We start from the raw sequence: 27,626 nt of genomic DNA, 5'->3' as shown, positions 1-27,626 counted from the left end.
GATCCAGAAATCTACTAAGTTGAAAGAGGTTGGAAGATATCAAAGTACCAGGGAAGTTGCCAAGTCGGTACAGGTTAGCAGTGGAAGCCACAGTGAGAGTTTTTAGAACTAGAAACAAAGTCTAATATAAAGTAAGCATTAATGTTAAATGAAGGGGTTGATGGATGGATGGATGGACAGATGGATGGACGGATGGATAGGAAGACAGTGAGTTAAGAAAAAAACAGTTGATGAGATCTAGTTTCAAGGAGAAGAGTCCTAGAGGTGGGAGTGGGAAAGTGGTAGCCCTGGGCACCCTGATGATGATCACAATCAGAAGCTGCTGAGAACACTGCTAGTGAATGCTGTCACCTAACTAAAGAACAGAGATATCTTATCAGAGATGTAACAAGGCCTAGAATCACGGACAAGCTCTTATTCCCCAAGGAAACTTTCAGAGAGAGCTCCTAGGCCTGGCCAAAGCTTTGGCCACTCAGCAGTATTTCCAACAAGCACTGCCAACTTCTTTAGAAATGTGCAGAAAGATCTCCTCTCTGAACCAGAGGGGCAGGATGTTTCAGCTTAATCCTCTGCGGAGACCTGAGATCTCACACCAAGAACATGGTGTCTTGTGTTAGCAATTCACTGAGACAAAGTGGGGCCAGATGGATGTCTGGTGTGCCAGGCACAGTCTATGAGGAAACAGAGGTCTCTTATTTAGGCCCAATAATTAGAAAGTGGGTCTGATATAGAAAAGAGAACACCGGACGAGGAGTCCTGCTTCTAGCTTTTTTAATTCCAAAATTAGGCCAAAAATATCAAGCAGGACAATTCTTTATTTTATTTTATTTTTTTTATTGATGTTTTAATAGTTTTTAACATTGTGAAATTTTGGCTTGTACGTTTTTGTTTGTCCATCACCATATATATGACTCCCTTCACCCCTTGTGCCCACCTCCCACCCCCATTGCCCCTGGTAACCACAATACAGTTTTCTCTAGGACAATTTTTTTTATTCACCTCCCTTCCTCACCTTCTCTTCTCTTCTTGTTCTCAGAATCTGTTTCCAGGCACCTTTCTTCACTATACATCGCAGACTTTTCTCACCACTGATCAGCTCACAACCATGTAAGTACTTACTTAGCATTAAGCATTTTGCATTCATCACTTCATCCAATCCTAATGACAACCTGGTAAGGCAGGTACCATAATTATTCCATTTAGCAGATAAGGAAACTGAGGTTCAGCAAAATTATATAATTTGATTAAATGTTGATGCTGATGTTTCACATCTGGTCCCCTGCCTTCCTTACTTGCCCTTTGTTCTTATGGATCGCCTGGCTCCTAAAAGCCATGGCTCTCTCTTCAGCCTGCCAAGTTTCCATTCACCCAGCTAATGACTCACGGCTTGTCATGCTCTGCAGAATGGTAATGAATATGAAAGCATTTTATAAACCATACGAATGTGAAGTCTTATTTTAGTGTGTGTGTGTGTGTGTGTGTGTGTGTGTGTGTTGTGTGTGTACATGTTGCATTCATTTCTGCTCTGTCTGGTTTCCAACTTGTTACTTTACCTTTTTCCTGGAAGCATTCACTTGATATTCAGACTCCTTAACCAGAGTAATGCCCACCTCCTAGGCTAGCCCCCATACATCCACAATATGCCTGGGTGCTCCCCGTCCTAGCTCCTTTCAAATTTGGAAATGACCTGAGGCTATTTCTGTGCTAGACCCAGGGGCAAGGTGCTGCCTTGCTGATAGAAATTCTTTATGAAGCATCTTCCCCTCCCCCCACCCCCTCCCTGCATCTTGTGGCTCTCTCACTTGTTCCTATGTCCCTCCCATTGATTCCCATTGCCCTTCAAATTAGAAACCTAGAAATAGCCTTTCCTATCATATCCCTTCATCACTAACAAAAAATTTCTATTGTGTCCAAGGAAAACAGCCACATAATCATAGCTAATACTATTTGAGCATTTACTATACTCCTAGCACTGGGCTAAGCATCTTACATACATTATCTCATTTAATCCTCACAATATCTCTGTGAGATATATAGAATTGTTATCTCCATTTAATGGATGACAGAACCGTGGTCAAGAATGTGCCCAAGATCACACATGCTAAGAGGCCAAGCCAAGGTTTAAATCAGATCTTAACGTATCTCTGAAGCCTCATGCTCTTAATGAGTATGCTATACTCCACAATGCAAGAGAGAATTTTTTTTTATTCACTGAAATGAATGAAGGCTTTCCAATTATTTCAGATTCACCAGGAGCCTCCTGTAATCTCCAACAGTTTCCTGACTCCCAGGTCAAGCATATTCCCACATAGAATAGCCTGTGTCCACTCCTTGGTTCAAGGAGTCAACTGGTGACTTGGTTCAAGGTCCTGAGAAATGACCGTTCCCTGATCACCAATCCATGCATGTTGACACAAAGCTACTGTTAGAGGTTATGGAACAAGAGGACACCTTAGTACACCTCAAAGAAGGGAACTGAATACAAGTTGATGTTCCGCATAAAGGAGAAGCCACGTTGTAGTTGGTTTTTTTTTCCTTCAGTCAGTAGGGCTCATCTGCTTTCTGGATATAGGAACCCAATATTTAGAACCCACTGTCACCCATTCTAGACTCTTGTGCCCATATCAATACTCCTTCTGCCCATGAGTACATTCCTTAAGTGGTGGAAAGTATTTTAATAAATTCGGTCATGTCAGAGGAATGACATACAGTATTTTCATTTAAAAGTGTCTGCTTCAATTCAACTGACACTTGAGAAGGTGTTCTGAAGTCTGATCTCCTAGATTAAAACCTCTGCTTCATCAATTTTTTAACCTCTCTAAGGCTCAGTTTCTTTAGTTGTCATGAGTATCAAATGAAATAATGCAAGTAAATTACTTAGCCCAGACTGACTTTCACAGGTAGATAGGAAGAACACTCAGATGCTAAATCAAACCAAAACAAAAATAACAAAAATATATAAATCAGGCCAATGAGTATGGGAAAGTGTTCATGGATGGCAGAGCTGTACTTCTCCAACTTTTCTGTCACAGCCAAATGAAAAAATATATATGGGAAATTAAAGGGCAGAGAAGAGAGAAAGGATATGAAGCTTACCTCGTCCTAGCCCTTCTAAATGGCACTGAGACTCAAGACGGCACTTCTATGGAAGGGCCAGGTCTGTGAGTTCGCGTGTTTGTCTCCCTGTCCCTGTAGATCGGTGGGAAGGAGGGAAGTATCTCAGCCAAGGTCAAGAGCCTAGTCTTTTTTTTTTTTTTTTTTGGTGAGGAAGATCAGCCCTGAGCGAACATCCATGCCAATCCTCCTCTTTTTGCTGAGGAAAACTGGCCCTGGGCTAACATCTGTGCCCATCTTCCTCCACTTTATATAGGACGCTGCCACAGCACGGCCTGACAAGCGGTGCATCGGTGTGCGCCCGGGATCCGAACCCGGGCTGCCAGCAGCAGAGTGCGCACACTTAACAACTACGCCACAGGGCCGGCCCTGAGCCTGGTCTTATTAACCAAATTTTCTCCCTCTTTAGGAGAAGGGAGCTCAGGAAAGAAATGAATAAATAAACAGAGGAAGGGATGGAGTGGTGTGAGTTAATGAAGAGTGTGCAAAAAGTCTAATGTGCTTTCAATAGAAAACACATCTTTTGACCCTACATACCAGATATCACTGGCTTGAATGTGAGTTGGGACAATCACGTTGTATAAAACAAACAAGGGGGATAAACAAATCCAGAGCTGTGAAACACATTCTCTTATGGGGTCCAAGAACATCTCCCATTGCCAGTTCATTGGTGACAGAAATCTTAGCATTTCACCATCTAAGGGCCCATGAAACCTCTGAGTGAGCAACAACTCGTTTCCTGCCTCCCTTTATTACAATTCCTTCTAATTTAAAATTTATAATGAATGCGAACAATAATCAGTTTGTAAATACTGTTTTTAAGTTCACTAGAGCTTTGCCGAGATATTCCTTCTAGGTAACAAGTATGTGGCTCATTACTCTCTCATTAGCAAGATAGAAATAAAGATAAAAAAAAAAAGGAAGAAAAGGAAAAAAAAACACCCTCTCCAAAGATATTGTTGGAGTCTAATTGCCTGCAAGGAATTCTTAATAATGTTTACTAATGCCTTTTCAGCCTTGCCAATTTTATAATGCTCATTCCAGATTCCAGGTGTGACGTCTGTGGTCCCTGCTGTGATCTTAGCTAGCAAGTTTAGACACCTAGAATAGCAGCTTTGGAGAGTTTTTAGCCCCATCTTATGTCCCCAGAATGCAATCACACCTGCTGGGGCTATCGAAAGCAAATTTGAAGCTCTGGCATTTTTATTTAAAATTAAATCTCTAATTGGACAACGTCTGCCATTTACCTAGACAAGACAGGACACCATCTCAACCTGGCTCACTGAGGGCAAGGCTCCAGGCGTCAACATTTTCCTAGACATTGCAAGTGGCTAAAAAGCAATTTTCCCCTCATCTCCTTGAAACCCTGGTTAGGGCAGATTACTCTCTCGTCTGAAACATGGATCCTTTGTCTGCAATCCTATTTGGTGTTCCGGAAATCCAAAAACAAACAGAAAATATTTTACAGAGATGAAGAGTCTATACCAAATATTAGCATCTTGAATCTCACCACTCTTAAAGCAAAGAATGGCAAGAGGACTCAGTAAGAAACTATAGTAGTTTGGAGTGGAGTGGAGCTTGGGGAAGCAAAGGCTGGTTGTTTTCCTTCTAAACAACTAACGAATTATTTAGCAATAATATTAGGAAATAACTCCTTGATCCTTTGCAAGAAGAACCTCGCGTGTGAAGAAACTAAGGCAGGGAATCTGTAAACTCACTGCAGGTTAGAGACCATATCCATCGGAGGTTTGTCCTCACTATGCTGTGCCAGTTGAGTCCCACTCTTTCTAAGCCATCTTTCTGCCTCCTTCTCCTGTCCTGGAAACGGTTGAATGGTCTTTCTAAGCTCACGAGGTCACGGCTGAGTTGTGAGGCTTTCATTTTTGGAGTTAATTTTGAGACGCAAATTTGACACAGACTTATTCCATTTCCTTTCTGCTGGTAATCCCTTTCTCTTCCAGTTTTATAGGGAGAAGGAAGAAAGGAGGAGGTGAGTCCTAACTCCATCAAAATTCCTTGCAATTCTAGTGCTTAAAGGAGAACTTTTGGAACTGACTTGCTTGCAGGAGTCTGCTCTTGATTACACGGGGAAACCAAGCAGGGAACTGTGAACAAGTCCCCCAACAAGGTTCATAAAACAAGATTGAAAAAGATATAAGAAGCTGTAATTTCAAAACCACCAAGCCCAAATCAGGCACTATGCCCAGATCTGGTGTCCATTTCCTAAACAAGCCAAAGCCTCCAATAGGCAAGCAAAAGCTCCTTTCAGCCTGAGACAGTGGAAGAGACTTGGCTAGGGGTCGACGGTTCTGGGTTCTGCCATCAACTAGCTCTGTGATCTTAGGCAAGGTGCTTGACCTCTCTGAGCTTCAGTTTTAAGTATCTATAAAATGAACGGGTTTAACTTGAAAGTGGGTGAATTCTGATACTTGATTTTGAAACCTGGCTCCACCACTTATCAGCTGTGTAACCTTAGGCAACTTACTTAACCAGAGAGTGCCTCAGTTTCCTGACTTGTGAACGAGGGATAACTATACTACTTCCCTCGCAGGGCTGTTGTGAGGATTAAAGGAAAAATAATACAAGTAAAGGGCCTAGAATGGTGCCTGGAATGTAACAATCAATAGACATTGGGTGCAGCTGCTGTTAAATGCTGTTAAATGACTGTAACTCATGAAATCAACAGGTGTAGGAAGGACAAAGCAATTACCTGAGCTGACTCTGGGCAACAAGCTCTTGATTTCCCAGCCTTATCATTAATTCATTCCTCCAGGGACTCAGAAATGCTGACCCCTGCCTCCATGAAGAGGCATTTTTACCTGCTCCTATTCCAAAAACACAATTGCAGATATCGAAGTTTAAATTCCAGGTTCCCAGACCACATTTGGCAACACCAACTCTTGTCCTGATCTAGGTGCCCTCAGAGGCTCTCTGCATGCTCCTCTCACAGAGAAATCTCTAGTTTTAAGCTGGCTTTTACAATTCATTAGCTGTAGGACCTTGACCATGTCATTCAACTTTTTTTTTTTTAATGTGAGGAAGATTAGCCCTGAGCTAACATCCATTGCCAATCCTCCTCTTTTTGACAAGGAAGATTGGCCCTGGGCTAACATCCATGTCCATCCTCCTCTACTTTGTATGGGACACCGCCACAGCACGGCTTGACAAGCAGTGCGTCAGTCCGCGCCCAGGATCCAAACCTGTGAACCCCAGGCCACTGAAACGGAGCGAGTGAACCTAACCACTACACCACCAGGCCGGGCCCTGTCATTCAACATTTTGACCAACTTCTTTTTCTGGAGAAAATAATATCATAACATCAGCGTCTTGCATGGCTCTAGAGAAGAACAAATAAGAAGATAATAATAAACTACTCGCAACTAAAATTTATTGAGCAACTACTATGTACCAGGCACTGTATTAGACAATTTACATCTGTCATTTCAGTTAAATGATCCCCACAACCATCCTAAAAGGCAAGAGGTAAATAGTACTGCCACTTGCCAGTTGCTCAGGTCAAAAACCTTGGAGTCCTTCTTGAATCTTCTCTTACATTCTACACCAATCCGTAAGCAAATTGTCTTAGCTCTACCTTCAAAATATAGGTTCAGACCACTTCTCACCAATTCTACTTCTACTACCCTAATCCCACCAACCTGCCTGGAGCACTGCAATAGCCAGCTAACTAGTGTCCTTGGCCTCCAGTCTCATCTGTTCTCCACCAGCAGCCAGAGCAATCATTTTAAGAACATAAGGCAGGTCATCTCTCTTCCCTGCTCAAAACTCCCCAACAAGTGTCCATCACAAACAGAACAAAACCTAGTTTTAACCGCAGCTTACAGGTTGGGCCTCTGCTAACATTTGCAGGGTCCAGGACAAGAATTCAAATGAAGGTCCATCTACTTATTGTACTCCAAATGTTTTTAAGTTTCACACCAAGATAACAAATTGTTTAAAAAATATTTTCTGTTTATCTACTTGGTAAATATATAAAATTGTGAAATCTAAAAATATGTGTAAATCTATGGCTTTTAAAATGATTAAAAGTATAAATCTATGGTTTTTAAATGCCCAAAAGTTGGCAAAATATCAAAGACTATTCAATTTAATTATTATTACACATATTTGAGTGTTTCATTGAGGGACTAGTAGTGTTTGGATGAATAGTAAAATAAATATGTAGATAATACATGAATTATTATGCATTCATTCCATAAATTTTTTTCTTGACTGAATTTCAACAAAATTAATAATTATGTTATTATAATCAAGATTTTCACATAATTTATGTCCTAGTAACAGTAATAGTCTAAAGTATTAAAAGGTAATTTTATTCAAAGTATACAACATTTGAACAAATTTTCATCAAAAATTTTAATTAATATAAAAATTAAAAAAATTATTTTTCATGTTTGTAAAACTGCTATTTTTCTTCTAAAATATTCAAAATTATCTACTAAAATAAAAGGCAAAAGGTTAATTGTATTAATGAATGTCAATATTTTAAATCAAATTATTTAAAGCTGAAATTTATTTACTTTATTTAAAATTTAATTGTCATTAAATATTTTTATAAAAATGAAACTATTTGCAATTCTAGCTTTAAAGTTTATCTGGTTGTCAGCATCAGAACTCAGTATTACACCATACTTCACACTGTTTACCACTAAATATACACACAAATAGATACACAAATTTAAGGGTAATATGAATTTTTTACTATTGCAAAACATTCCTTGGCCACCATATACAACTGTGTTTACGAGTACTTTCAGAAGCAAATTTTGGCATATGAAGAGAAGAAAGAAAATGGATGCTTTATACTACCAGGAAATAATTTTGCACTTTTTATGCAAAAATTTTTGATACTTGAGAGGAAGAATGTATCAAATCAATTTGTCTTTTCCTTCACCTAAATACTTCATCCACTGAAATCCTTCCCACACTCCAAATCAGTGTCTGTTTCCAAGGTCAACAGCAGCACAAGCTTCAATCAAACCTTTACAGTGTTTGGCTGCAGTGACCTTTTGTTTTGAGGACATAGGGCAAGAGATGTGGGGAAGTGTTCCTCTGGGGCCTGAACCATGTTAGTCGCAAGAGTGGATGTTTAGGGTTTGGGCTGCTGTGTATTAACACTGAGCACTGAATCACAAGGAATACAGGCTTATGTGTTTGTTAATACATTACGCTTTCTGTGATTGTGGTATGCAGGACCCTCTAATGTTCTTGTCTGGGGGTAAGGATAATACTGCCCACAAGGTCCTGTATGATCTGGTTCCTGGGTACCTCTCCAACCCATTTCCTGTCATTCTCTTCCTCGATCATGCCGATTCAATGAGATTTGCCCTCCTTGATCCTTGATCACAACAGCCATGGAATGAATGCATAATAATTCATGTATTATGTACATATTTATTTTACTATTCATCCAAAGATCTGGGCTCTGTAAGGAACAGGAGGCTGCCTTCCTGGCTCCAAAGATCCCGTTAGAAAAAAAATGCGTTCAGCATTCTTTCCTTACTGCTCAGAGTATAAGAACATTTCATAATCAGGAACCACTAAGTGGACCCTGGAGAGCATCTATCCGGTACCAGGTCAGATCTCAGCAGAGGCTCTTCCTTGTAACTCTTCTGGTGAGACACTACAGGGGCCAAAGTAGCAGGTTTGAATCTTGGCTTCAACACATGAGTTCTGTGTTCCTGGGCAAATGACTTAACTTCTCTGAGCCTCATTTTCTTCAGTTATAGAATACAGAGGATAATCCTTACTTCATACGGTCGCAGTGAGGACTAAATGAGACAAGATCTATAAAAATGCTAGCACATAGTTGGAACCCCAAAACTAATAGTTCCTTTCCTTTCTCCATTTTCCTTAGAAAAGTTTCCTGCTTTCTGAGCAAGGAAGTATGGTCTGAATTTTTTCTGAAACTATAAATTTACCGAACTCACCCACTCCAGGCAGGTGATTCCCACCATCTAGCTTCCTCTGCAAGGTCTCACTCCCCCTAAGCTCTCTCCAAACACACCCCTTAGCCCCAAACCCAGCCCACTTGCCTTCATCTTTCTCTTACATTCAAAGCTTCAGCTTCTCTCTCCAGCGTGTGCATCCACATCGAGTGTCTTAGACCTATTTAAGCTTGTGTAGCAAAACCATTATAACAGGGCGATCCCCTGCTTTCCCCTGCAATAATCGGGCTCTCTCATTGGGACAAATGACTTGGCCATCAGGTTTACAGTTTACCCATTTGGGAACTGGATTATTGCTTCATAAAACTGTGCTACATGGTACTGTTATCATTTAATTATGTTGCCTAAAGAAAAATAAATAAAGATTGCCTTTTCGAGCACTAGTCGCCAGCACCACCCTAAGCTTTCTGGTACCTGAGTTCTTCAGGAATCTGATTCCTCCAGCACATTTCCTGGCCTCAAATATCTCTGAGGATGGAAGGTCATTCTGTTTGGCATGCGATCCTTTGCCAGGCACCTCTCCTCAAAAGAGCAGTTTGATCTCTATTTAACATGCTATTTCAAATCCCCCAGAAAATTGTGCTAGATTTTAAGGCAACATTTTCCTTCCCAAAAGCATTATGTGTCTCATGGTCCTTTATATATATATCCCAGACACTCAGTGCAAGAAATGAATTTCCTTATATGCTACATGATTGTTCAAAAGGACACCTAAGGAAATTGTTATCTCATATCTACCTGATAAAATGCCAGTCGTTTCCCATTAAAGATGCATTCTTTGGGGTTAATTTACTTTGTCTATTATAATGCAATTGCCATGTAAGATGTCTGAGGTAGGATAGAGTAGGTGGGAGTGCAAAAGAAACAAGATTTGCCATGAGCTGATTACTGTGGAGGTTGGCTGGTGGTATTCAGCCAATGTTGAGGTGGGGCTCAACATACTATTTTCTCCACTTTTGTACAGGTTTGAAGTTTTTAAAAAGCTGCCATCCTGGGAGGGATAACGGAGTCAGTTTCATTTACATTTTAATATTAATTAATGAATCAAGTCTGATAGGATTCTTCAAGAGACAATGCAAGTTATGATGATAAGAAGCGAAGATGAAGTGCTTTATACTCAGCTCCACAGGACTGCCCTGGTTCAGTACAACTGTGGGTTACACTCCACGGAGCAGCAAGTCAAGTGTGGCCCCATCAGCTGAGTAAAACTTTGGAGGAGAAGGAAGTCAAGATGGGTTTGAATAGCTAGGCACTTCAAGTTGTTTGAAGGAGGGGTAAAATTTGTATGGACCTGGGAAGAAAGGAGAATATTCCAGAAGAGGGAAATGACATCAGGTGAGGTATGAGAATGAGCATGAACTGTTTCCTACCTGGCTTGTGAACTAGTCTCTTGCCCTCAGTCTGTTCTCCACGTTGCAGTCATAGTAATCTCTCTAAAACACATATATGACCTTATCTTGACCCTACCAGAATCCCTCCTTGTTGCACTCAGAATAAAGTCCCAAATCCCTGGCACCGTCCACAAAGCCCTGTGTGTCTGTCTGGTACCTCCTCTCTCTAGGCTCATTTTGCACTATTTTCTCCTCATTCTCTTCTCTCCACCCACAAATGCCAGAAAATATGTTAACATTCTAATAATGGCTCTCTTGGGGTCATCAGCTTATGAGTAATTTCTATATTTCTTTTTGCTTGTCTTTCAGTTTCTAAATTTTCTGCAATAAACCAAGATTATGTTTTTAGTAATAATTTTTTTAAAGGCCTTGAAAGTGTGAGGGGAAGCAGTTTAAGGAGGCAATTTTGTCGATAATGCAGGAGGCTTTAGAGAGAACAAGTAGGATGAGGGCTCCGTGAGAACAGGAGACGCAGAGCTGCCCCAATGAAATGGTCCAGTAGTGACAGAAGTCAGTCCTGGGGGCAGACTTCACCTCTCCCTGGAAGTAACGCAAGACTGAAAGAAAAGTAACATTTAACCTCTATCCTTCCGAAGAGTATGTGGAAACAAAGGGGAGAAACGGAGCAGTGGTTTGGGAAGCAGGCAGAGTTGAAGTACTTCTTTTGCTGTTTTCATTTGGGTTTGTTTGGTTTCATTTGATGTGGTTTGGTTTTCTAGCTTGAACACATCTCAAGATGTTTGCAAGTTAAGCACATGCTCACCAAAAGCACTCCCCCTCTCTGTCTATGTCACATGTGGGTTTTTAGTTGGTGTTTTGGGGATGATTTTAAGGGGTACAAAATATTTTAAACAAACTTTGTTTTCAAAAAATTTTGGTCAGGTTCCATTTATTAAACAAATAAATAACTATCCATAGATGAAAATACCATAAGGATGAAGGTGGTTGGAAAAGGTCTGTCTATTATCAACAAATGATTCAAGTCTCACCTATTTCCAGCCTGCTTTATTATTTGTTGTTAATTTCACTCTAATTCCTTCCAGCCTCCGGATCTCTATATGGACACTAATCTGCAAACATGGTTCCCAGTGACCCCTGGAGACTTTTCAGTCCAGCTCACAATAATTCAATGAGTTAGGGGCTGGATAAATACATATTTTCAAAGAGCATTTCCCAGCGGTCTCAAGAGTTGGAAAGGGTTATTTAATTACATCATGAAGAGGCTAAAGAAATCGATGCTTGGTATCTTCAAGCTACACGGAACTTGAAGAATTAGCTAACCCAAATCCTACCTCAGAAGGGGTAACTAGAGCCACAGGGGGTAAAGGATCTATCCAATGGTCCCCACAAATTGATGGCTGAGCCAGGGCTGAGAACCCAGGTATTCAGACTCTCAACTCAGTGCTCTTCCCAGAGGCAATCATTTTTCTGATAGTGCTCCTGGCCAAGACAAATGTCTCTTTTCTAACACTCTAGAATTCCAAACTTCCTGGGGAAATGGGCCTGAGGGAGTTCTTTTTAGTAATAGTATTATTTTTAAAGAAATATTGTTTTTAAAAAAAAGCTGCCTTGATAATGACAAACACGGCTCTCAGCAGAACAAGTTTCCCAGCATTATCAGAACCAGAGATACTCCTTAGTGTTATCTGTCTGGGCCCAACATTATGTATACTAATGAGACCTATGTGCTTAATGGATCAAAATGGGGGTAGACACAGGTTAAGCATTGTTTTTAACAGTCTATTGGCAGCATACCTGCTTCTGTGTTTGTTTGTTTGTTTCCTGGAGCTTTGGATCTCCTTGGAGCCAGATCTCATGCTCAGGTGCAAACAGCTGGCTGAGAGATAGCCGCCATGTCCACCTGCCCAAGTGGAGTGAGACGAGTCTCCTTGCTGCAGGTGGTGGAAATTCTGCCTTAGGATACCTCCCCGGTTCCTTCCCCCAGCTCCTTGTGGCTGTTTCTAGGATATCCCCTCCGCCCTCCTGGTGTGCCTTGGGTCTGCTTCCTAGGAACTAGCCTCTCTTAACCCCATACCACCTTCTCTGATGACCAAGTGACATCATGAGGTCAGTGCAGGCCATAAAACTGCACAGCTGGCTCCGGAGGAGCAGCCCTGAGCTCCAGAAGGGCAGGGGATTTGCAAATCCTAAGAGAGATATGAACCTGATTGGGAGGGTAGGGCATATGCCTTGGCCTTATGCACTTTTTTCTTTTTAATTGGCCTTGTTACGACACAACCCAGACATCCAGTCACCGAGCCGAGACAGCCTAAAAGTAACGTGATGAAACTGCTGTCTTCTAAAAGGTGAGCGAATGTATTTTAATAATTAAGTTACCAGAGCTTTGATAAGAGACAGCCAGGACCGCAAGAGGAACACGGTCCTGAACTCATAGACAGGACTTCAAAATAGCTTAGCCCTATCCCCTGCCACCTTTGCCCTTCCTCCTTTATGAGTTCAACCAATTCCAAAGCCCATTGCCCACCAAATGGAGATTGTGGTTTGGATAAGAGAGTCTGAGCACTAGAAAGCTAAAATGTCCACCTGGGCTAGTCCATTACAACAGACGTAAGTGGCTTCAAGACTCCTAAAACATAGTTAAATCTGACTTCGGAGGACCTACCACCAGGTGCCAGCTTACAGTTAATCAGGACAAATAATCAAATATCTTCAGTCATGGAGATGGTGACCTCATATCCCAGATTTATCTGATTTCATGTAGTTCTATTATTTTCAGTAAATCAGTTAATTCTCAAATTATATCTAGTGTATATGCAAACGTGAACTGGGAAGCAGAATGGCATAGTGCATAAGATAACAGATTTGTGAGTCAAAAGGACAAGTGTCATTTATAAGCTCTGACTCTGGTTAAGTCTATTAACCTCTCCAAGGCTTTGTTTCCTCATCTAGAGAATCAACATATTCCTAATACTTACCTAACAAAATTGTGGGAAAATTATAGGAGAAAAGTCATGTAAAAACCTTAAAACAGTATTTACTCAATAAATAAATCACTATATAACTAAACATGATTTTATTTTTAAACCTTTACAAGACATTGATTAAAAATAAATTCACAAATCAAATTACTCTTTGTCTGACCACATGATCCAATTTTTGGTTTGAAAACCGGTCACAGAGGACATGGATAACTGGAAGAATCAAGATGTAAAACGTAAACTACTCAACAATGCTTTTCTCTATAAGTACATCATTTCTGTAAGACTCTAAATCCATTCATCAATGTCTTTTTCTCCTCACAAAAAATATAATGCCACAGGGTTTAAAAACAAATCAACAAGGAAAAAGAAGAACTGAACACAGGTCAGAAGAACTTGACCCCAGGCCTGCCCATGTCACACTTTGTGTAAAACTTGGTGGCCTTATCTGTAAGATAAGGGCTTCGGAATGCATGTGAAGGTCTCTTCCAGCCCTAAGGTTCCAGGGATCGCTATTTCAGTGATTCAACAAGACTCATAAACAGTAACAGAGGGCCCCGACGTCAGACAGTGATTCACTTCTGCTCTTTGCTATACAGAAGGCCACATGCAAGATGACAAACAAGCAACCAGACAAACAAGAGATGGAGTAGGGTGGAGCTGACAAACTCTGCAAGGCATGCTATTCAATCCCCAGGATGACAGGTCCTGGGTTAAGTTTATGAAGGCAGCAGCCACCCCTGCAGCCAGTCCCTATGTCCCCTAGAGTCCTCCACATACCTATCAAGAGATGACTCATATCCTTTGGCCACAAGGAGTGTTGGCAGCAAGGGAAATCCTGGCTCTACTCCAGGTCAACAGGCAAACCTCATCAATACATGAGAGTGAATCCTTAGCTTGTCCCAACATCCTTGTTCCGGAAATAAAACTGGCATCAAAATGTCTTCAAATGTAGTACAGCCATGATGCAGCCCTTGAAAGTATGCCAAATAAATGCTTCTCCCGATGCAATCCTCAACCAGGAACCAAGAGCAATCACGGTCAGTTCATCACAACCCCAAGAACTTATATGAGGCCTCAGAACCCTTCTAAATACCAATCCATCAAATGGGCATTAGATTTAAAACCTACTTGTCATCACTAATATAATTTTAAGTTGGTTATAAAATAATATATATACATATACATCATGATATCAACTATGCTTTTTAAAACATGCTAAAATGCTAAGGTTATCTCTAGGTGGTAGGATTACGGGTCATTTTTTAATTTTACTTTATTAAATTTTCTGCAATGGGCCTGTATTACTTTCATACTCAGAAAATAAATAATTTTAAGAGAGCTTAACAAAAATATTACCTCGATTGCTCTTTAACAGTTTAAGGAAGACCACCAGGCTTGTCCACTCATTTGAGAGACTAATTCAAATGAACCAAATGCTGTCTTGAATTTGCTCTTTTGAAATACCATTCCTATGACAGTTTAAATCAAAGGGCAGTGTGATATGGTCAGAAAAACTGAAAGTCAGAAGGCCTAAATTCTAATCCTAGTTCTGCCCTCTAGCTAGCTTGAGATGGTAAGCAAGTCACAGCTTCTCTGGGCCTCAGAGAACGGGACTACAATCAGATCGCTCATGTCCAAATGCTGCCTCCCCTCCTTTCTAGCTGTGTGACCTCTGGCCAGTGACTTTACCTCTCTGAGCCTCAGCTGTCAATTCAGAAACTGGGAATAATAATTGTCCCTGCCTCCCAGGGCTGCTGTGAAGATGAAATTAGATAGTCTGCATAGGCCTTTAGTCTAATGCCTGGCACTCTGAAAGTGCTCAGGGAACATTAGCTGAAATTATTATTATTACTTTTCCTGTCCCAAAGCAAAAGGAAAGCAAACATTCTCAAGGGGGACCTTCCACAAGGGGAACCCTGTCTCTGCCTTCAGTGCTTTCCCAGAGGCCCAGCTAGTTCTTCTTCACAGAGGTCCAAACTCTCTACAATGACCAAGTTCCGCCTTCCTTTGACATTCGTTTATTTCCCACTATCCCTCCCAAACAGCCTCTAAGATCTCCAAGTCACTCTAGGGGCCAGGAAGGGGTAAAGGAAAGCACGTAGTGCCTGCTGACATCCATAGAACATCAAGATGACCCCTTCTACCTTTAAAAGAAACGTTTTGCGTGTGTGGCCCAAGACAAAGGGAGCGTTGTTGACTTTTATTTGTTAGAGACTATCTCAGATCCCCTGAGTTCGTTTGATGAATTGTTTTGGGTAGATAAAATAGCCCTGTTCCCACTCTCCCTGATTCTGCCATCAAGAGCAGATTAACAAAAAATGTGCTCTTCGCATTGGAAAATGCAGCCCTACAATAACAATTCTTGAGGGAGAAAATTTTTTTGTCTCTGCTGATAATTTTCCCACGCTTTGTGGACAGCCCATGCTGGCCTGAACTCAAGGTCACCTTCTCTCATTTGGAGGCATCAGGAGGACTTAGGGTTGAAGACCCTGCACACGGTTTGCAGCTAAAGCTGGAACAGATGGAAGACGGGCCCAGAAAACCCATGGGAATTGAAGAAGACTGACTCCCACCCGCTGTGACCCATGAGCGTGCAACAGAAGAGGAGGACAAGCGACCTTCAGCTGCAGGAATACAGAGCTCAGAGAAAGCACAATTAACAGTCACAGAAGGCTGTTTGGCCTGAGGTTAAATGCATGGGCTTTGGAGTCAGGCAGACCTCGGTTCCCATCCTGGCACTGCCCCTCACTCAGGCAGGTAACCTCGCTGAGCCTTCACCACACAGCGGGAGAGGAAGACTGACCTCATAATAGTTATTACGGGGCCTAAAGGAGATGCTAGAGATCAAGCACCTGGGCGGTTAAAATGGTGGCTTTATTAATATGTGCATCCTTGAGTAGGGGCCCTTCTCTAGAGTAGGAAGTAGTTTAGCATGATAGCGGTCCCTTAAAGAAAACCTGTTTTCTTTAAACAAGATTTAAATAGGGTCATGGAGAACTGATGCAGCCCTTGCACATGATCTGCACTCTGTAACTGTAGCTGGTATTATGTTAAATTATAAAAGCTGCTGATTACTGAGCAGTACTATGGACAAGGCACCATTCTGGGTGTTTTTCATGCATCCTCTTATTTGATCCTTAAAGAACCTTTTATAATAATAAGTATTACTATTATTATCCGCTTTTTTTTTAATTTGTTATGTATTTTTTTTTGAGGAAGAGTGGCCCTGAGCTAACATCTGTTGCCTATCTTCCTCCTTTTTTGCTTTTTTCTCCCCAAAGCCCCAGTAGATACTTGTATGTCAGAGCTGTACATCCTTTTGTTGCTCTATGTGGGACACCGCTTCAGCATGGCTTGTTGGGTGGTGAGTAGGTCTGCGCCCAGGATCTGAACTGGCGAACCCCGGGCAGCCCAAGCGGAGTGTGCGAACTTAACCGCTACACCACTGAGCCGGCCCCTATTATCCTCATTTTATAGAAAATTGAGACTTAGAAACTTGCCCAAGTCATTCAGATAGCAGATGGCAGAACCAGAATTTACCTATGCACATACATGAGCCATTTCATGCACCTCATTGATTGAAGTCATTGAAGAATTTAACTCTTTTCTATGGAGAGATGTTAGGATGACCTTTTATCATATCACACTAGCTCTCGTCCATGACCAGACTCATACCCCACATTTGTGCCATGCCTTCACTTGGGACCCCACTGACAATGCCTGAAAACCAGCCAAGCCCTGAAAACCCCCTATTTTATACAATTATGTAATAGTACACCCCAAGGACCCTCTGAAATGATCACTCAACAAATGAGGAAACAAGACTCAGAGAGGCGAAGTGACTACCACAAATACAAACAGCCAGCTACCAACCCAGCCAAGAAGCCAGCTGTCCAAATTCCTTGCTACCATTTCATGCTTTGTCACCTCATAGTCTTCATTTCAATTGAGAAGTGAGCTCTCACCAAGGTTAATAACAGTTGGTAGTCCACTTTCCACCCTGGGGTTCCAATGTATGTGCCCACATGACAATAGGGGAGCCTTCACCATAAATCTGACAAGCTGATACCTGCCACCATGCCAATGAGAATGCCCACTTGCCAGCATCACATAGCTGTTCTAAGTATAAAATGCCCCTTCTTCCTACCACTCATTTCATGCAGCCCATCTTTGCCCTCTTGCTACCCTGGTTGCCCTGTTGGGACCACGCTCAGCTATCATGCTAAAGCATAAGTCCATTGTGCATGTTTCTCCTTTAATCTGTAAAGACTTTTGTCAATGGGTTCTGGGATGTAGGGGTCATGAAGAGGAGGTGTCCATTCATTCATTTAGTATCTCAACAAATATTTATTGAGCGCCTACTATGCAACATGCACTGGACTGTGTGCTGGTGTATAGGAACCACAAGACATGGTCCCAGATCAGAATCTACAGCCCAGAAGAAGACACAAATATTAAACAGACAAGCACACCAACAAATAAAATGATGGTGAAAATGCAGTGAAGGAAACCAAACAGGATACTATGGAGAGAATAATCGGGGAAGCTCACCTAGGATCCAGTGCTCAGGACAAGGCATCTCTGAGGAGGCAATCTCTGAGCAGACACCCGAGGGATGCTTGAGTTCTCCATAAGAACAGCACAGAGACATCTCTTATAATTCTGTTCCTGGTCCCCATTCCAGGTTTTCATTTGTCCCAAATCATGCTTAATATTTTTTAATTATAAAACTAAATATACTTATTATAGAACATTTAGAAACTCAAAAAAAAGATAAAAGAAGAAAAATTAAATTGCCCACACACTCATACTCCCATTATTGCTAACTGGTACATTTATATATATATATACTATCATAAAAAGGAAACTTTTATTATTGAAAAGAAAATGTATGGACATGGTAAAAAAAAATCCAAGGCATAAAAAATGCACAGTAAAAATTAAGTTATTCTTCCTCTCTAGCCACTACCACCCCCAGTTTTATTCCCCAGAGTAACAGTTTTTGTGTGGACTTCAAGAAATATATACATTTTTTACACAAAATGATATCATTCTACAGATTCTATTCTGCTCCTTACTTGATCATCTAACAATATTTCCTGAGAAAGCAAGCATAGATAATCTTTATTCTTTTTTAATGACTATTAAGGCCTATTTTTACATAGCTGAGACCACATCATATAATAATCTTGCATCCTGCTTTTTCACTTAATGTTACATCATTAAAAATTCTTCATTTAAAATTATTTGTAAAATTTTTTTAAATGTTTTAATGACTGCAAAACATTCCACTATATGAGTAAGCCATAATTTATATAAATATTACCTAATTATGAATAGTTAAAATATTTTAGAAAATTTTATTAATGGCTTCAATGAACATTATGCATAAAGCTATCCTTTGCTATGTTTCTCTACTTATAGAATTTTGAATTCATTTCTATAAGAATTTATTGAGACCTCTCATGAATCCAGCATTGTTTCCCTAGTCTACTACAATACCAAAGATAAAAATGACGTGCATATTAATAACATTAAGAATAAGAAGAATATGCACTGTGCTAAATACAAATGCTCTCTGAATGATCCCATCTCCAAGTGGCCTAAATCAGCTCTGCTCTAGGCAGTAAGACTAATAATTCCTGTTCTTTCTATTTTTGCTGTCTGACTTATTCCTCCCACAACTGACCTTTGCTCACGAATAGAGTGATAAGATAAAGAGAGTCAAGGGCTCAGAAAAGAGGGCAAAGGAGGCCACTTGGCCAGCTTAGATTCTAGGCCTCAGTCTCCCTCTGTTTTAGGAAAGATGTCCTCCATGTGGCCCAGAGGGTTCTACACTAGGGTAGGAGGCCAAGCCCAAGCTGGTAATAAAATGTTCCTTTATCCGGCCTTATTGTGGGCATACATCTTTTGGGAATCTCACTGGGATTGGGGAGGTATAGCTGAGACCAGATGGAATTTGGATGCCTACCTAATACCTCCAGTAGATAGTTCTCTATCCACTTGCACATAATTACTGGCTCAGTATATATGAGTGTAGGTTCTGGAACCAGGGGGTCACTACTTCCTAGACAAGTTATTTAACCTCTCTGTGGCTCCAATGTCCTCATCTTTAAGATGATGATAATAATAGAAACTACTTTAAAGGACTACTGTGAGAATTTCATGAGTTAATTTCATGTAAGTAATTTAGAACCATGTCTGGGACATCATAAGCACTCAATAAATGTTTATCTTTATAATTTATAACAGGTGGAAAATGAAGTCGAGCACTTAAGTTTTTAAAAACTCATTAAATTCCAACAGCATGATAGAAGAAGCCCAAAAGCAATCAAATACTTTACAAAATCAACTGTAAATATTCAAAATTCTTCAACATATTATTTGAGCATGGGACCAGGAGGAACATGGTTAGAATGAAGTAGGGAAGCATTGCTTGATGTGTTGAATTGTTAAGACCAAGGACTAGACCAAGCCATATGGACTTCCCTTCATGTATCACATGGACTCATAATACAGGAGATACTACTTATTACTTCAATCGTTTTAATTACCCAATCCTATTTCTAATTCTTCTAGGAAGGGAGTGGGGTATAAATTTCTCTTAAAGAGATTCCAGGTAAAGGGAATCATATGAGCCAAGCACGAAAACATGGAAGTATACTGTGTGCTCAAAGGATGACAAATGGCTCACTGGAGATGATACTAGAGCCTTTCACATGGTTGAAGTCGGAATCTAGCAGAAGAAGATGATCCTAAAAAAATTGGAATTGGGTCACAAAATGCAGGGCTTCTAAGTCCACATAGAAGTGACAGCACTTATCCAACAAATGTAAGAAAAGGGATATTCTTCATATTTCTTTTTTAAATAACATAATATGTGGCCATGTAGCAAATGTACCAAAAGGCAGAAAAATAAGTGGCAAAAAGGCTATCTTAAGGTTGTTACTAAGAATCTAGATGAGAGATGATAAGAATCTGATGTAGGGTGGTCCAAGAGGAAGAGAAGAAGGCATGGGAGACATTTCAGAGATAGAAGCAATGCATCTTAGTGACTGTTTCACGTCATAGGCAAAAGAAAGAGAGAACAGTTAAAGTTGTTCCAAAGCATCGCGTCAGAAAGACGAGAGATTAGAACACAGCACAGTGAAGTGTTGGTGGTTAGGAAACGTTCATTGCAAATGAAAGTGTTGCAAAGGGCATGTTCTGGTGGTATTGAGCTGCAGAGGAATCCCTGGATATCTAACTCACTGGGTTCCCCTAGGGTCAGGAGACACCTGAAGCGGAGAGAAAGTTGTTGAAACCAGACATGGAGGATGCGCCAGAGATACTCTTTACCCATTTGACTACTATGCCAAGTATTGTTCCTGCCAATAAGAATATCCACTTCATTGCCTTCCAATGCTGTGACATTCTCCCAAACCCTCCACATTGTCTCTCTCTACCTCCCGCCACGATGTTATAATGTTATAATTATCTGTTCCTCTACCTATTTTCCTCTAGACTATGAGCTTATTGGCAAGGAATGTATCTTAATTAGCTCCATAATATCAATACCTAGCACAATGTCCAGCACACAAGCTGCAATCAGAATTCTATGATGCAGGATCCCTTTATTGCCTAATATACAAAGATAATCACATGCAGTTGCATTAGCTCCTCACAGATAGTTGCAGTGTTAATGTTCCCTGACCTGTTGAAATTGATAGAAGGAGATGTATAGTCAGACCAGTTTTAATCAAGACACTTAGATGTTGTCTGCTGCACTCTAAATGCACTATAGACCCATCTGCCTTTTCTCATATTCTTGCCACAGCCATTTTGTTGTCACTATTTCTGGAGTTCCACAAGGAAAATTTTAAAAATCTCTACCCTACCAATACCCAGAAAAATAGCAACAAAGAAAGTGAAGACCAAACTCAAAATGAAAAGCTGATGACAAGCAATATATTTTTCTGTTTTAATTATTTTATTTATAAACCTGCTAGAGATCTGAATGGACTGTAAAGAGTATGCCAAGATTTCGAGATTTAATTTGGGCTTTACAAGCAATGAAAGCAAATGAGGCATTCATCTCAAAGTAATTTCTCAACTGTTATTACCGTCCTCGGTGCATTGACAAGGAAACCAAGACACAGACTCAAGAAGTAAACAGTCCAAAGCCACAGGCAGAATCTGGGGAGGGTAGGAAATGGAATAGAATTCCTAATTCTGAGCATAGACCAATGGCTCTTAACCTTTAGCGGGCAGAAAAATCACCTGGCACACTTGTTTTAAATGCAGATTCCTAGGCCCCAGCCCAGACCTGGTAAATCAGACTCAGGAGGCTGCACTTTTCCAGGCTTCCCAGGTGATTCTTATGAACACCTAAATTTGAATGCCACTGATCAAGGGTCAGAAGCCATACCACGAGAAACACTACATTAGACTCTTCAAGTGGTTCTGCTTTATTTGGCTTGATCAGAATGCCACTTTGTGAAGAGTCTGAAGGAAGGCAGCAAGCAGGGATTATGGGAGGCTCTCCCCAGTAAGCCCTCTGGCTCTCCACCACATTCCATTTTACCAATGTAGTAAAAAGCCAGGCCTGGTAAACACAAACCAGCCCCACACACACCCATCCCCACATCCCCAACACTGTTGTGCAGACCCAGGAACTTTCCCTTTGGGCCGGCTTCTGAAAAGCTGCTGTGATGGGACAGCTCCCCATTCCCAATCCTTCCTGCAAGTTTTTTTTTGTTCTCTGTACAATTAATTAGCTAATAATTTTTGCTTCTGATCCATTCCTCATTAAAAAGCTGAATCCCCGAGTTGGAGCTGTCAGAACAAAGGTGGGAGAATTTATGTCTTAATTTTGGTTCATTATGGCAGGAAGACTCTTGCTCCCATCACTCTCTCTCCTCAGCCCCTCCCCTCTGAGCTCTGATGGCTCTGTGACCCTAAACGCCTCTCGCCTCTCACGCGGCAGCCGCCATGGAGGCTCTGTCTCTGCCCTTTATCTTCTGCCGCCTCATTAAGAGAAATGAACCTGAGTCTGAGCAAGACGACACAGGGGAAATAAAAATGTAATCCCTTGGTGCCACCTATAATGAATTGTTATGAAAACCATGAAAATATCTGTCTGCAGATATTGTTCTTTGATTTGAAGTCAGTGTTGTAAGCAGTAATTTTTGTCATTAAAGCTGTTAATCTGCTCAGCGCTCCTCATAAGTTTTTATGAAGAAAAACAGCCCTGCTGCCTCCCCACTCATTGCAGCGTACTTTGGAGGCCAACACACATGCAGAGCACCATGGAATAATTAGCTTTAATTATGGCTGATACTGCTGTCTGTTGCAAGTAGAGGGACGTCATGCTGCTGGGGCTGGGGATGGGCCTGCTCAGCCTTCGCAAGGCCAGAGGAGAGGGGCCCACAGCTTCGAGTCTGGGCTCTCAACCACAGCCGACCACAAACACCGTACACCACACTCCAGCCAGGGCAGATGCACTCTGGCCACCACATACTCATACCCAAGCGTGAACATGCACATTCATGTGCTCGCACACACACACACCTCACAACATATACACACACACAACTTCATCTCTCTCATCCTCCAATCATCATGCCCAAGTTCAACCACCACAAACACCCATACCATTCATGATCCACATACACTTCTAATCACAACATATGTATACCAAGTCATGGCAAGACATGCACGAACTAAGACAGGCACCACAAAAACTCAGCTTACCCGACCAGCTACAGCAGCATAAACATTCAACTATATCACATACATATCTCCATTCCCTCAGCTGCAACCCACACCACCACAATGTGGTGCCTGTGGGTTCACAGGCACCCATATGTGCCTTGATACATAAAGCCAACCCCAAACAGACACATACCCAACTATGAAACACACATCTGTGTGTTAGCTCTAAGAGGCAGCCAGATCAATCACCCCTATTATGTGAAAAGCCTAGTAATAAGTTCTATAGGAACAAATGTTCTTGACCTCAAAGAACTCATTGTATGGTCAGAAATAAGCATCTAGACTGAAAACAACTGGCAATTCATTTACCATCTATTGATGCACTGAGCACTGACTATCTGTCAAGCACAGGGCTGGGCGCTATGGAGTCTTCAGAGGTAAATAAGACATGGTCTGTGCCTCAAGAAACTTGTGGTAGACACAGATTGCCTTTCAAGAAATAATTTGTCCCACCTGCTGGGAGTGCTGTCTGCAGAGAGCCTTTAGCTGTCTGCAGCTCACACTACATCAACCACAGAGAGCTGCCTCGCCCAAGGTCACTCCCTGCCCAGAGCAGCCACATCTGATGACTGATCATTCTACAGGTAAAAAGGTCTGACCATTTGGTCAATCAATGCCAGACAACTCTGGCCAGCCACAGCTTCCCTCATCGGTGGAGGTTCTAGTAAGGTCTACATGTCAGGTCAATTTCTCCCTCTGCCCACTCCTTCTTCATTTTTCTCCCTTCCACAGATGTTGATCCAAAGGGCACTCCCTAATAAAAATCCTATGCCATTCAACTCTATCTCAGAGTCTACATCCCACAGAATGCAACCTGTGACAGAGCTAAATTCAACACTATAGATGCTATCTACCAAGTAAGAGTATCAGTGAGTAAGTGCTAAGGGGATTCTGGAAAGAGGGGAATTGAGTAGTAAGAGAAGGATTTTTGGAGAAGGTAAGATTTAAACTGGGTCTGGAATGATGGTTACCATTACATAGCTGAGGAAGCATAGAGCTTTTTAGAGAGAAATGACTTTGGCAAAGGCAAAAGAGCAAAAAGTACAAAGTGTGTTCTTACCTCAAGGAAATAGTGAGATGTAAGAATGAAACCAGACTGTGGACAGAGCTTGAATTGAAATTTTTAAAAAGGGTTGCACTTTATCCATTAGACAAATTGACTTCAACATTTGGCATTCCAGATTAACTACAAGGGATATGTAACCAAAAGTGCATCTAGCATGGTTATAATTATAGTCATAGAGGGACATCATAAATTCAGGAATATTTAAAAGGAGAGAGAGTAGGTTATGGTCATATTCAAAAAGACTGGCAACCACTGCTATAGCAAAGGCAATATTAGAGTTCTCTCACTGTGGTCCTCTAGGCCATCCATCCATTCAGTATTTATTGGGCACATACTGTGAGCAAGTCACATTCCAAATAAGTGCCCTCATGGAGTTTGCCCTCTAGTTGTGAAGACAGACATTAAACCAAGAAATAAACAAAAATATAGAAAGGATTTCATTTCAGTGTGATAAAAATGTGAATATAGCATGTAATACAAACAGACCAGGAGATTCAAACTGACCTAGATTGGGGCAGATTAGCAGTTAAAGAAGTTTTCCCTGAAAAATTAAAATTTTAAATGGTGGGACCATTTTAGTACTCAGTACTTAGTTGGGTCCTCAGAGTGCAAAAGTGAATAAGACCCGTCTGCTACTGAAAACATAGAAGGGGACAGAGATGCAAAACTGTAGGACTGAAGACAAATTTTGCCTATTTCACAACTTTTCCATAGGAAAGCACCTACATGGAAAAGGAAAAGTAGCTAATGCCATTTGCTTCATCATGATGACAGGGGCATTATGGATGGATTGCATATATGTGCTTGTGCAGTTTATTTATCCCTCCTCAAAGAATATATCCTGGGAAGTGATGGCTTGAGCTGGATTCCTAGTATCAAGTTGACCCAGGTTCATACTCTGCTTAAGTCCTGGGGTGATGCTGAGGTGAGGGGTCACTGGGATACTGCAACATCAGAAGCAGGAGCTGGAGTTCTGCTGCCACTTCTGGAGTCTAGCCACCTCCACCCCAGCTGCAGCCAGTATGCCTCCTGTTACCAGGGACTTTGTATGGATAAAGCATTTGTCCCAAGCAGACTGAATTTAGAGACATTTGAAGTTCTCCCTTTGTTCCATTTCAACAGTATTCAAAAATATTTAGCTTTGTTATTGCTTTGAACTAACTTCCTAGGGAGCTTTAAAAGAAGAAAAAAGGCCTTTTATTTGACTCATCACTCCATTAAATAATAACATTTGGGTCTGGTTTGAGAGTTCAAAAAATTAGTATTCATTTTTCCAATGATTCATTTAATCAGCTCAGTTCAAGTTCCTGTAGTTGGCCTAACCCAGAAGAATCTATACAATGAGGCATCGTGGTTGCTTAGGATTCATCCAAACTTCCCAACTACTCCCCACTAGGCCTGGATTTATGGGCTCAGGGGGAAATGGGAAGATGACCCCAGTATGAATAAATGAGAACAGTGGGTGAAGTCAAGATGGCGGCGTAGGCAGACTCTGAACTCACCTCCTCCCGCAGACACAGCCAATTTACAACTACTCGTGGAAAAATTAGCCCTGAGACAGAACTGAAAACTGGATGAGAGGAACTCCTGCAACAACGGACAATCCTAACTGAGGTAGAAGAGGCAGAAACTCCCTTCTGGAGAGGAAAAACGCCGCCTTCACAAGCCGCAGCGCCTCACGGCCACCAGGGAGCAGCCCAAAGGTCCGCAGCCGTCCCAGGAGGAGCGGGGCCCTGAGCCGGGGAGCGCCCCCGCTGTGGGCATTTTGTGGACCCAGCACAATCGAGATGAGTGGCAGAATATCTGACTTTGCCTGCTACTAAAACATTGGGGAGTACCCCCAGAAAAGCTGATTCACAAAGAAATTAAAACCAGCTCTTAAAGGGCCCACGCGCAAACTCACCCATTTCAGAAAGCAACCTAAAATCACCAGAAAGAAAGGTGCACAGTGCTTTGGTGAAAAGAGACTCACCTGATAGGCCCTGAGTGCATCTCGGTGAGAGGTGAGACCTCTCCAGGGACTGGGACATTGGCAACAGCCATTGTTGTGGCCTGGTGTGGGCGTGCTGACAGAGACGCCATTGGAGTTCTCCCTGAGGCCTGCTAGCCCAGGGTCTGCCCCACCCACTAGAGCACCGATTTAATCCAGCTCAGCCAGGGCAGGCAGCCCACCCCAGAGACTGGCCCCACCCAACAACAAGCCCTCAGGCAACTTGTGGGCCTGCATAGATTGGTAACTGGATTCTCTGCAGCCTGGCAACTGAGCTGAATTCAGTGGGGCAGGGCGTGCACAAGGAGCGGGTGGAGAGTGTGGGGCAGTGGTGGAGTGTGTGGGGCTCCCGCCGTGGAGAGACTAGGTCCGCTTCGGGAGGTTGGGGCGTGCACACGGGGCAGGACTGTGTTGACCGTGTGTGTGGACCTGTGGGCGGCAGGGCTTGTCAGCTGCAGAAGACTTGTGCTTCTCAAAGACCCACATAGGGGGTTTGCCCCACCTTCCAAAACCTGAAACAATTGGGTGCTCCCGTGCCTGAGGCCAGCCCCACCCAGCTGCAATCCCCAGAGAGCTGACAAAAGACCTAAAGGCTGGAGGCTTATAGCAATTGTAAGGCCCTGAGCCTAACAACCTGTCATGGTGGGGGCCTACTCACTTAAAAGAAATACTGCAACACAAATGTGGTATTAGAACTTGCAGCCAACTGTGCTGGGGCTCCCCACACCTCATAAAGAGACTGAAGGGCCCACAACAACTACAAGCAGCTGAGCATTACAACAGCTGGCCAGGAGCATAACTCAGCCTCCCTGGGCGCCTACAGGGAGAGCAAACAGGCCACAACAGAAGGACACACGTAACCCACATAGGGGTCACCCTGGGACATTGAGAACTGAGGGAAGAACACTGGAGGCCTCCTAAGCCATCACTTACATAAGATCACCTATCCAAGAGCAGGAAACGTAGCTGGCCTACCTAATACATAGACACAAGTACAAGGAAAGAGGCAAAATGAGGAAGCAAAGGAATACATTCCAAGTAAGGGAACAGGACAAAACCCTGGAAAACGAAATAAGTGAAACAGAAATGAGCAACCTACCCGACAGAGAGTCCAAACAAAGAGTGTTAAGGATGCTCACTGATCTGGGGAGAAGAATAGATGAACTCAGTGAGAATATCAACAAAGAAATGGAAGATAAAGAACCAATCAGAAATGAAGAATACAATACTGGAAATGAAAAATTCATTAGAGGAACTCAAAAGCAGAGTAGAGGATACAGAAGAACGGATCTGTGAGCTGGACAAAAGACTAGAAGAAATTACCCAAGCTGAACAGGTAAAAGAGAAAAGAATTAAAAAGACTGAGGACAGTCTAAGGGACCTCGGACAACATCAAGTGCACTA

At 41.9% G+C, this 27,626-nt stretch overlaps 1 long non-coding RNA gene across 2 annotated transcripts in view; it reads right to left on the bottom strand.

Moving 5' to 3' along the window:
* LOC131408319 (uncharacterized) overlaps positions 1-26,348 on the bottom strand; it is a 268,312-nt gene extending 241,964 nt beyond the window's left edge. For both annotated transcript variants that reach the window (XR_009220749.1, XR_009220750.1), the window contains exon 1: positions 26,205-26,348. This is a non-coding gene — a long non-coding RNA (uncharacterized LOC131408319). The remainder of the gene's footprint in view (positions 1-26,204) is intronic.
* Between the last annotated feature and the right edge of the window lie 1,278 nt (positions 26,349-27,626).

The sequence above is a fragment of the Diceros bicornis genome, chromosome 1 (genome assembly GCF_020826845.1).
Source record: "Diceros bicornis minor isolate mBicDic1 chromosome 1, mDicBic1.mat.cur, whole genome shotgun sequence".
Taxonomy (NCBI): Eukaryota; Metazoa; Chordata; class Mammalia; order Perissodactyla; family Rhinocerotidae; genus Diceros; species Diceros bicornis.
This window is presented reverse-complemented; position numbering and strand designations above follow the sequence as displayed.